We start from the raw sequence: 12245 nt of genomic DNA on the forward strand, positions 1-12245 counted from the left end.
TAAAGCATACGAATGCAAAGGCATAGATAGGAGCAAGCTATGTCGTCGCTGCGGCGAGGAGGGACATAAAGAGCGGGGGTGCACTAAGGCGTATAAATGCCTTATATGTACCGCTAAGAAGCAAGCCCATAAACATGCTATGGGCGCACCTTCGTGTCCCTTCGGCGAGTTAAATAAGAAGAAGCCGTGAGAGTCACACAGCTAAATCTTAACCATTGTGCAGCAGCCTAACAGCTGCTGTGGCAGTCGGTCTCGGAGTCGAGGAGAGATGTCGCCCTCTTATCAGACCCGTACAGCATCCCTGCCGGCAACGGCAATTGGGTGTCGGACGGGTCTGGAATGGTGGCAATCTGTACAACGGGAAGGTTCCCGGTTCAAGAGGTAATACACCCCTCCGCCGAGGGTGTGGCGATTGCCAAGATCAATGGTGTGTTCTATTGCAGCTGCTACGCCTCACCAAGGTGGCCAATAGAACAGTTCTACCAGATGATCGACAGGCTCTCGTCGGACCTCGTGGGCCAGAAACCGGTAGTAATAGCGGGAGACTTTAACGCTTGGGCAGTGGAGTGGGGCAGCCGCTGTACAAATAGCAGGGGTCAAGCGCTAATGGAGGCGCTTGCGAAACTCGATACTGTGCTAGCTAATGATGGCTCCGCTAGTACATTCCGTAGAAACGAAGTGGAGGCGTGGATTGATTTGACCTTTGCCAGCCCGAGTCTGGCTCCAGGCATGGAATGGAGGGTAGACGAAGGCTACACCCATAGCGATCATTTAGCAATCCGCTTTAAGATCAACTATGGTGTGCAGCATCCCAGGGCGGGAGATCCCTGTCAGGTACGCGGGTGGAAGTCCAATCACTTCGACAGCGAAGCTTTCACCGCGGCCCTGGGACTGGAGGCCAACACCGACAGTCTAAGCGGGGATGCGCTGGTAGCTGTTCTATCACGCGCGTGCGACGCCACTATGCCGAGAAAAACACTGCCAAGAAACGGTAGTTGCCCGGTATACTGGTGGAGTGCCGAGATTGCAGCTCTACGGTCAGCCTGTCTCAGAGCTAGACGTAGGATGCAAAGAGCTCGCACCGAGGATGCAAGAGAGAACCGCCGTGAAGTGTTTCGAGCTGCGAAATTGGCCCTTAACAAGGCTATTAAGAGCAGCAAGAGAGCGTGTTTCGACAACCTGTGTGAGAGTGCCAACGCGAATCCGTGGGGTGACGCCTACCGGATTGTGATGGCCAAGACCAAAGGGGGCTCCTCACCCCCAGAACGGTCTCCGGACCGGTTGACAACGATTATCGAAGTACTCTTCCCGTCTCGAGCCACAAGCCCCTGGCCACCTGCACTACGAGACAGTGCGGGCACGGTCGAAATGGTGGCTCCAGTGACGAATGAAGAACTACTCGCAGTGGCTAAATCCCTAGCAATGAACAAAGCTCCAGGGCCGGATGGATTTCCAAACAACGCTCTCAAGACAGCGATCATAGCGAACCCGAACATGTTCAGGCTAGCTATGCAGAGATGCCTTGACGAGTGCCGTTTCCCCGATAGATGGAAAAGGCAGAAACTGGTGCTGTTGCCGAAGCCCGGGAAGCCGCCAGGCGACCCATCGGCGTACAGACCAATCTGTCTGATAGACACGACTGGCAAACTGCTTGAGAGGATCATCCTCAACAGGCTAACCCCGTACGCGGAAGGTACGGACTGTCTGTCAAGCAACCAGTTTGGCTTTCGGAAGGGTAAGTCCACAGTGGACGCTCTCAACTCAGTGATAAATACTGCCGAGATAGCGATCCAACGAAAAAGGCGAGGTATTCGATACTGTGCGTTAGTGACACTTGACGTGAAGAACGCATTCAACAGCGCAAGCTGGGATGCCATCGCGCTCTCGTTACACCGGCTTAGCCTACCGGTGGGTCTGTACCGGATCCTGGAAAGCTACTTCCAAAACCGCGTACTGCTATACGAGACCGATGCCGGTCAGAAAAGGGTTCCGATTACCGCCGGAGTCCCGCAGGGCTCGATCCTAGGCCCGGTGCTATGGAACCTCATGTATGACGGGGTTCTGAGACTGAAGCTCCCTCCTGGGGTCAAGATCGGCTTTGCCGACGACGTAACCTTGGAGGTCTCAATTCCTGAGGTAGAACTAACCGCAGAACACGCGATTAGCACGGTGGAGGAATGGATGAGCGCGAGAGGCCTGGAGCTCGCTCATCATAAGACGGAGGTAGTTATCGTCAACAACCGCAAGTCGGCACAACATGCAGTTATCGATGTGGGAGAAGTCGCGATCACTTCACAGCGAAGTCTGAAGTCTCTCGGAGTCATTATAGACGACAAGCTGACCTTCGGCAGCCATGTCGACTATACGTGCAAGAGAGCGTCGACTGCTGTTGCGGCACTATCGAGAATGATGTCCAACAGCTCAAAGGTGTGCGCCAGTAGACGTAGGTTACTGGCAGGCGTTGCCGTATCTATCCTCAGGTACGGCGGCCCGTCATGGTCAAGAGCACTGAGGGTAACCAGTTACCTACAGAAACTGGAGAGCATCTACCGCGTGATGTGCCTCAGTGTGATATCTGCCTACCGCACGGTATCACACGATGCATCCTGCGTGATAGCGAGCATGATGCCAGTCGGGCTGGTCATTCGGGAAGATGAGGAGTGCTTTGAGCTACGTGGAAATAGGGGAGCCCGCGAGCGCACCAGGGTGACCTCGGTCGCCAGATGGCAGCGTGAGTGGGACAACTCCTCGAAAGGTAGGTGGACCCACCGGCTGATACCTAGCATATCGAGCTGGGTGGGAAGACCCCATGGGGAAGTTCACTTCCACCTGACACAATTCCTGTCAGGCCATGGCTGTTTCCGTCAGTACCTCCACAGGTTCGGGCACGCGGAGGTCCCAGTCTGCCCGGACTGCCCAGGTGTAGATGAAACTGCCGAACACATACTGTTCGTATGTCATCGGTTCGACGTCGAAAGAAGAGCAATGCTTGACGTCTGTGGCTGGGACACAACCCCGGATACCCTTATTCAGCGGATGTATCAAACGGTGGAGAAGTGGAACGCAGTCTCGGCTGCTACCATCCAGATTGCCAGTAGGCTACAGGTAATCTGGCGAACCGAGCAACAGACGGCGGGCACGGCTAACTAGTGATTGGTTAACTGGAGCAAAAAAAGGCCAGCGCACAAAAGGGAGTGAATGGTCTGTTCATAACGAGGCAGGTTTGGCGCAGCGAATGGCAACCGCGTAAGGGGTAAACCCAGCCACCCCGAAGCAAGACAGAAGAGTGAGTGTATAGGCGTATAAGTGGACTGCCTCATGCCAAGACGGGAGGGTCGTAGCGTAGTATGTTGGAACTAAGCTATCGATGGTTCATGGCGTGGCAGAGGAGTGAAAGGGTGAGCATCCAAGTCAGTCTCACACTGCATGTTAAGGGTGAGCATAAAAGTCAGCCTCACAGGTTGGTAGAGGCTAGCACAAAAGTCAGCCTAGCAAGGAGTGAAAAAGGTGAGCACACAAGTCAGCCTCGCATGGTATGTCAGAAGTGGGGCCTAAGAAAAATGTCCCACATGGGATGCCAGAGGGAGCGACAAAGGTACAATAGAGTGGCACGATTGAGAGTGAATCAGGTGATAGGGTGAGCACCCAAGTCAGCCTCACATGGCATGGGTAGGGCGAGCACAAAAGTAAGCCTAGCAAGGAATGAGTAAGGTGAGCACACAAGTCAGCCTCGCATGGAACGTAAAAGGTGAGCACAAAAGTCAGCCTCATGTGGGAGTGTTTGAGAGTGACTCAAAGTGCGATTGAGAGAGCACCCAAGTAAGCCTCATACAGGATGTATGAACGCGTGAGTGAGAGTGAATTAGTACATTTAATACAGCCATCCCCCCAGAAGTAATACCGAGATGTAGTTCCTGGGAGGAATGATGGCGGAGCCCAATGGAGTTTAGTCGGTATTAATGGCTGGTCACCATTCGAGTCCGACACGCCCCCAGTGCACCCCGTGTGGTAGATTGGACCCTACCGTTAGCACGTGTACTGGGCTAGGACATAAAGGTCTTCTCCATTGTAAAAAAAAACACATACACACACATACATACATACATACACACACACACATACAGACTTTTTCCTAGTTCTATATGAGAAAGGCAAAAATGTGCAAAAATCCAAAAAAGTGAATCGTCGTCAAATTTTTTTTCGAGTTTGCATCAAATCTCGACGTTTCATGCACCTTGAACACATTTAGCATCAAAAATAAAAATTCTATTTTAATTTTTTCCTATAGTTTATATGAGAAATTTCTGTGTGGCTGCACTCTGAAACCCGTAATTCCGGAACCAGAATTCCGATCGATCCAAAATTCAATAGCAGCCGATGGGAAGGTTGCACCTTTCATTTGAGACTAAGTTTGGGCAAATCGGTCCAGCCATCTCTGAGAAAAATGAGTGACTTTATTTGACACGTATGCACATACATACACACACACACATACACACATACATACACACACATACAGACTTTTTCCGATCTCGACGAACTGAGTCGAATGGGATATGACACTCGGCCCTCCGGGCCGGGATTAGGTTGACGTTTTTCAGAGTGATTGCATAACCTTTCTATATGAGAAAGGCAAAAATGTGCCAAAATCCAAAAAAGTGAATAGTCGCAGAGAAGAGAAGGGCCACTCGAAATAAAAACTTCTCACAATTCTTTTTAAAATCACTAGCGGCACGTGGTGTCGAAGCCCTACAAAATACACAGTTATTCAATACATTAGTTCAAAATTATACGACGTTACTGGTATAAAATATCTAGCAAATTCATCCCCGATAATCCGACAAGTGGTTAGAATATGTTCTTCCAAATAAAAAATTTCATGCAATAATTAACCCATCTTTCAAACATTGAGTGCGTTTTGGGTTGCAAACGGATATTTAACTTTAAATATTAACCTATCCTTTTCCATCGAAAAACCGAAAGATTTTATTATGACGTATGTAGCATACATTTACGCTTAAATATCGAAACTTTTGACTGCACAGTTGATTCTTAGCGCACTGACCAAGAAAGATTTTCAATGGATATCTTCCCAATGGTTATTGTGCGTCCTTTCTTTTGAGAACTACCATGCAAGGAAATTAAATTCAAACGCAAACAGCATTTTGTTAGCCAGCCATTTTCCTTTTTCAGGATTCGATATAAGTTTTTTGATCCTTATGAAAGTGGAGGAAATTAGTTTTTAATTATTTTCAATCTTTAATATTAAAGGCTGCTTTGTATAAATTCTCATGAGTACCTTTTCAAGGATTTAACGTCGCATTTAAATTTTTACAAAATGTCACCAAGGTCTGTAAACCATGATGGGCTCGAAAACTTCAGCGGATTGATACGTATGAAAAATGCAAACGACAATCGTTCTGACTACTCACCAGTGTTGCCACAATTAAATCTGCACTGGGAGTTGAAAATTCTTCGTATTCTGTACCAACACAATGACAAACAGAATCATTTTATATAATTTTTTTTCATTCGAGATAGTGATATATTGAGTTGGTGCTAATGCTGATATTTGGCTACGAAAAACCAAAAATTCCGACTCGGAATCAGTTGTTTCATTTGCGATAAACTTTCGCCAGAAATCAGTCCAAATTCCGGAGTGTTTGACTGGGTAATGTCAAAATCAGCTCCCGTTCAAATTCTCGTTGTCATTTTGTTTTCAGCCTAAGCTGAGCTGCGGCCAGGGCCAAATTGGAAGCTGTGTTTCATTAGGCAATCTAGGAGAGGTTTGTTTGACAACTCAGTGGTGGGTTTTGTTAATAAGTTTGTTTTGCTTTACTTCTGCGAACAGAAAAACGCGTCCGACAAACATCTTTCATTAGTACCAATTCGTTTGATGTTAGATCGAATCAATGGTTTTGTCGGACGTTGTGCCTAGCAGTGCGGAGTAACGTCAGAAGAAACAATCAAGAAATAATCAGCTAATCCAACACGTCTAATGGATTGCCTAATTGTTATATAAATCTGTGACTTTAAAGAAAAATTTGTGAATGTGGCAACCCTGGCTGTGGCTTGTACTGACATTTGCATGCGAAATGTGACAAACCTGGATTCAGCAAATCAAATGAAGCCAATGGGTGCTTACAGAGTGGCAGTTAGAAGCTAAGCTGGGGCTAGAGCTGACATTAGAATGCGAGAAACCTGCTTGCTGCTAACCAAAGGGATGATGTCAGAGTGAAAGCCGCGCGGATCTGCACCGGCTACCTGCTTTTACTCTGACAGGTTCCATTTGATATGCTGTAAGAAGGTTTCTCGCATCTCGCATCCTACTGTCAGTACCAGCCCCTACACAGTTTCTCACCGCCACTATGTAAGCGGCCTATCAATCCGCGCAAATCCGCTCGGCTTTCATAGACTTTTCTACAGCTCAAGTACGTACACGTCACATGACACAAATACTACATCACTAGCTGGTGGAAAATGATAAACAAAACGGAAAAAATAAATGGGATTGTTTTCAACCAAGAAACTGCAGTAGTGCTCGTGAGATCGGCCGACAAGAACTCAATTAGGTTTGTTTCAATACACGCTTCTTGCTCCTAGTTGCTCCGTAGCAAACAAGAACAAAAAAAACTTGCTAATTTTTTATTCGGTTTGCTACTAGAAGTAGAAAAGGAGAAGAAGTACTTCCAGTTTCTTCTGGTACGGCAACAAACCTATTTTGACATCAATCCTTTGATTTGCTGCAAACAAGTTTCTCGAATTCCGCATCCTAATGTCGCCAGTTTCAAAAGTTATACTAGTTGAAACGTTATACGAATGCACTCTCAAAGCAAACCAAGGAAAACCAGCAACAAATCCGATTCGCTTTTGTGAGAACTTTCGTGATTTATTTTGTTCAAAGTGGTACTTCTCTGATAGTCGTCAATTTTTTTTTCGAGTTTGCATCAAATCTCGACGTTTCATGCACCTTGAACACATTTAGCATCAAAAATAAAAATTCTATTTTTAATTTTTCCTATAGTTTATATGAGAAATTTCTGTGTGGCCGCACTCTGAAACCCGTAATTCCGGAACCAGAATTCCGATCGATCCAAAATTCAATAGCAGCCGATGGGAAGGTTGCACCTTTCATTTGAGACTAAGATTGGGCAAATCGGTCCAGCCATCTCTGAGAAAAATGAGTGACATTATTTGACACATGCGCACATACATACACACACACATACACACACATACACACACATACATACACACATACACACACACATACAGACTTTTTCCGATCTCGACGAACTGAGTCGAATGGGATGTGACACTCGGCCCTCCGGGCCGGGATTAGGTTGACGTTTTTCAGAGTGATTGCATAACCTTTCTATATGAGAAAGGCAAAAATGTGCCAAAATCCAAAAAAGTGAATAGTCGTCAAATTTTTTTTCGAGTTTGCATCAAATCTCGACGTTTCATGCACCTTGAACACATTTAGCATCAAAAATAAAAATTCTATTTTTAATTTTTCCTATAGTTTATATGAGAAATTTCTGTGTGGCCGCACTCTGAAACCCGTAATTCCGGAACCAGAATTCCGATCGATCCAAAATTCAATAGCAGCCGATGGGAAGGTTGTACCTTTCATTTGAGACTAAGTTTGGGCAAATCGGTCCAGCCATCTCTGAGAAAAATGAGTGACATTATTTGACACATACGCACATACATACACACACATATACACACACATAAACACACACACATACAGACTTTTTCCGATCTCGACGAACTGAGTCGAATGGGATATGACACTCGGCTCTCCGGGCCGGGATTAGGTTGACGTTTTTCAGAGTGATTGCATAACCTTTCTATATGAGAAAGGCAAAAATGTGCCAAAATCCAAAAAAGTGAATCGTCGTCAAATTTTTTTTCCCGTTTGCATCAAATCTCGACGTTTCATGCACCTTGAACACATTTAGCATCAAAAATAAAAATTCTATTTTTAATTTTTCCTATAGTTTATATGAGAAATTTCTGTGTGGCCGCACTCTGAAACCCGTAATTCCGGAACCAGAATTCCGATCGATCCAAAATTCAATAGCAGCCGATGGGAAGGTTGCACCTTTCATTTGAGACTAATTTGGGGCAAATCGGTCCAGCCATCTCTGAGAAAAATGAGTGACATTATTTGACACATACGCACATACATACACACACATACACACACACATACACACATACACACACATACACACACACACATACACACACATACACACACATACACACACACATACAGACTTTTTCCGGTCTCGACGAACTGAGTCGAATGGGATATGACACTCGGCCCTCCGGGCCGGGATTAGGTTGACGTTTTTCAGAGTGATTGCATAACCTTTCTATATGAGAAAGGCAAAAATGTGCCAAAATCCAAAAAAGTGAATCGTCGTCAAATTTTTTTTCGAGTTTGCATCAAATCTCGACGTTTCATGCACCTTGAACACATTTAGCATCAAAAATAAAAATTCTATTTTTAATTTTTCCTATAGTTTTTATGCGAAATTTCTGTGTGGCCGCACTCTGAAACCCGTAATTCCGGAACCAGAATTCCGATCGATCCAAAATTCAATAGCAGCCGATGGGAAGGTTGCACCTTTCATTTGAGACTAAGTTTGGGCAAATCGGTCCAGCCAACACTGAGAAAAATGAGTGACATTATTTGACACATACGCACATACATACACACACATACACACACACATACACACATACACACACATACACACACACATACACACACATACACACACATACACACACACATACATACACACACATACAGACTTTTTCCGGTCTCGACGAACTGAGTCGAATGGGATATGACACTCGGCCCTCCGGGCCGGGATTAAGTTGACGTTTTTCAGAGTGATTGCATAATGTGCCAAAATCCAAAAAAAGTGAATCGTCGTCAAATTTTTTTTCGAGTTTGCATCAAATCTCGACGTTTCATGCACCTTGAACACATTTAGCATCAAAAATAAAAATTCTATTTTTAATTTTTCCTATAGTTTATATGAGAAATTTCTGTGTGGCCGCACTCTGAAACCCGTAATTCCGGAACCAGAATTCCGATCGATCCAAAATTCAATAGCAGGCGATGGGAAGGTTGCACCTTTCATTTGAGACTAAGCTTGGGCAAATCGGTCCAGCCATCTCTGAGAAAAATGAGTGACATTATTTGACACATACGCACATACATACACACACATACACACACACATACACACACATACATACACATACACACATACACACATACACACACATACATACACACATACACACACACATACAGACTTTTTCCGATCTCGACGAACTGAGTCGAATGGGATATGACACTCGGCCCTCCGCTTTTGTGAGAACTTTCGTGATTTATTTTGTTCAAAGTGGTACTTCTCTGATAGTCGTCAATTTTTTTTTCGAGTTTGCATCAAATCTCGACGTTTCATGCACCTTGAACACATTTAGCATCAAAAATAAAAATTCTATTTTTAATTTTTCCTATAGTTTATATGAGAAATTTCTGTGTGGCCGCACTCTGAAACCCGTAATTCCGGAACCAGAATTCCGATCGATCCAAAATTCAATAGCAGCCGATGGGAAGGTTGCACCTTTCATTTGAGACTAAGATTGGGCAAATCGGTCCAGCCATCTCTGAGAAAAATGAGTGACATTATTTGACACATGCGCACATACATACACACACACATACACACACATACACACACATACATACACACATACACACACACATACAGACTTTTTCCGATCTCGACGAACTGAGTCGAATGGGATGTGACACTCGGCCCTCCGGGCCGGGATTAGGTTGACGTTTTTCAGAGTGATTGCATAACCTTTCTATATGAGAAAGGCAAAAATGTGCCAAAATCCAAAAAAGTGAATAGTCGTCAAATTTTTTTTCGAGTTTGCATCAAATCTCGACGTTTCATGCACCTTGAACACATTTAGCATCAAAAATAAAAATTCTATTTTTAATTTTTCCTATAGTTTATATGAGAAATTTCTGTGTGGCCGCACTCTGAAACCCGTAATTCCGGAACCAGAATTCCGATCGATCCAAAATTCAATAGCAGCCGATGGGAAGGTTGTACCTTTCATTTGAGACTAAGTTTGGGCAAATCGGTCCAGCCATCTCTGAGAAAAATGAGTGACATTATTTGACACATACGCACATACATACACACACATATACACACACATAAACACACACACATACAGACTTTTTCCGATCTCGACGAACTGAGTCGAATGGGATATGACACTCGGCTCTCCGGGCCGGGATTAGGTTGACGTTTTTCAGAGTGATTGCATAACCTTTCTATATGAGAAAGGCAAAAATGTGCCAAAATCCAAAAAAGTGAATCGTCGTCAAATTTTTTTTCCCGTTTGCATCAAATCTCGACGTTTCATGCACCTTGAACACATTTAGCATCAAAAATAAAAAATCTATTTTTAATTTTTCCTATAGTTTATATGAGAAATTTCTGTGTGGCCGCACTCTGAAACCCGTAATTCCGGAACCAGAATTCCGATCGATCCAAAATTCAATAGCAGCCGATGGGAAGGTTGCACCTTTCATTTGAGACTAATTTGGGGCAAATCGGTCCAGCCATCTCTGAGAAAAATGAGTGACATTATTTGACACATACGCACATACATACACACACATACACACACACACATACACACATACACACACATACACACACACATACACACACATACACACACACATACAGACTTTTTCCGGTCTCGACGAACTGAGTCGAATGGGATATGACACTCGGCCCTCCGGGCCGGGATTAGGTTGACGTTTTTCAGAGTGATTGCATAACCTTTCTATATGAGAAAGGCAAAAATGTGCCAAAATCCAAAAAAGTGAATCGTCGTCAAATTTTTTTTCGAGTTTGCATCAAATCTCGACGTTTCATGCACCTTGAACACATTTAGCATCAAAAATAAAAATTCTATTTTTAATTTTTCCTATAGTTTTTATGCGAAATTTCTGTGTGGCCGCACTCTGAAACCCGTAATTCCGGAACCAGAATTCCGATCGATCCAAAATTCAATAGCAGCCGATGGGAAGGTTGCACCTTTCATTTGAGACTAAGTTTGGGCAAATCGGTCCAGCCAACACTGAGAAAAATGAGTGACATTATTTGACACATACGCACATACATACACACACATACACACACACATACACACATACACACACATACACACACATACACACACATACACACACATACACACACATACATACACACACATACAGACTTTTTCCGGTCTCGACGAACTGAGTCGAATGGGATATGACACTCGGCCCTCCGGGCCGGGATTAAGTTGACGTTTTTCAGAGTGATTGCATAATGTGCCAAAATCCAAAAAAAGTGAATCGTCGTCAAATTTTTTTTCGAGTTTGCATCAAATCTCGACGTTTCATGCACCTTGAACACATTTAGCATCAAAAATAAAAATTCTATTTTTAATTTTTCCTATAGTTTATATGAGAAATTTCTGTGTGGCCGCACTCTGAAACCCGTAATTCCGGAACCAGAATTCCGATCGATCCAAAATTCAATAGCAGGCGATGGGAAGGTTGCACCTTTCATTTGAGACTAAGCTTGGGCAAATCGGTCCAGCCATCTCTGAGAAAAATGAGTGACATTATTTGACACATACGCACATACATACACACACATACACACACACATACACACACATACATACACATACACACATACACACATACGCACATACATACACACACACATACACACACACATACACACACACATACACACACAGCAGCCGATGGGAAGGTTACACACATACACACACACACATACAGACTTTTTCCGATCTCGACGAACTGAGTCGAATGGGATATGACACTCGGCCCTCCGGGCCGGGATTAGGTTGACGTTTTTCAGAGTGATTGCATAACCTTTCTATATGAGAAAGGCAAAAATTTTTAATTTTTCCTATAGTTTTTATGAGAAATTTCTGTGTGGCCGCACTCTGAAACCCGTAATTCCGGAACCAGAATTCCGATCGATCCAAAATTCAATAGCAGCCGATGGGAAGGTTGCACCTTTCATTTGAGACTAAGTTTGGGCAAATCGGTACAGCCATCTCCGAGAAAAATGAGTGATATTATTTGACACATACGC

The sequence above is a fragment of the Topomyia yanbarensis genome, chromosome 1 (assembly GCF_030247195.1).
Source record: "Topomyia yanbarensis strain Yona2022 chromosome 1, ASM3024719v1, whole genome shotgun sequence".
Taxonomy (NCBI): domain Eukaryota; kingdom Metazoa; phylum Arthropoda; class Insecta; order Diptera; family Culicidae; genus Topomyia; species Topomyia yanbarensis.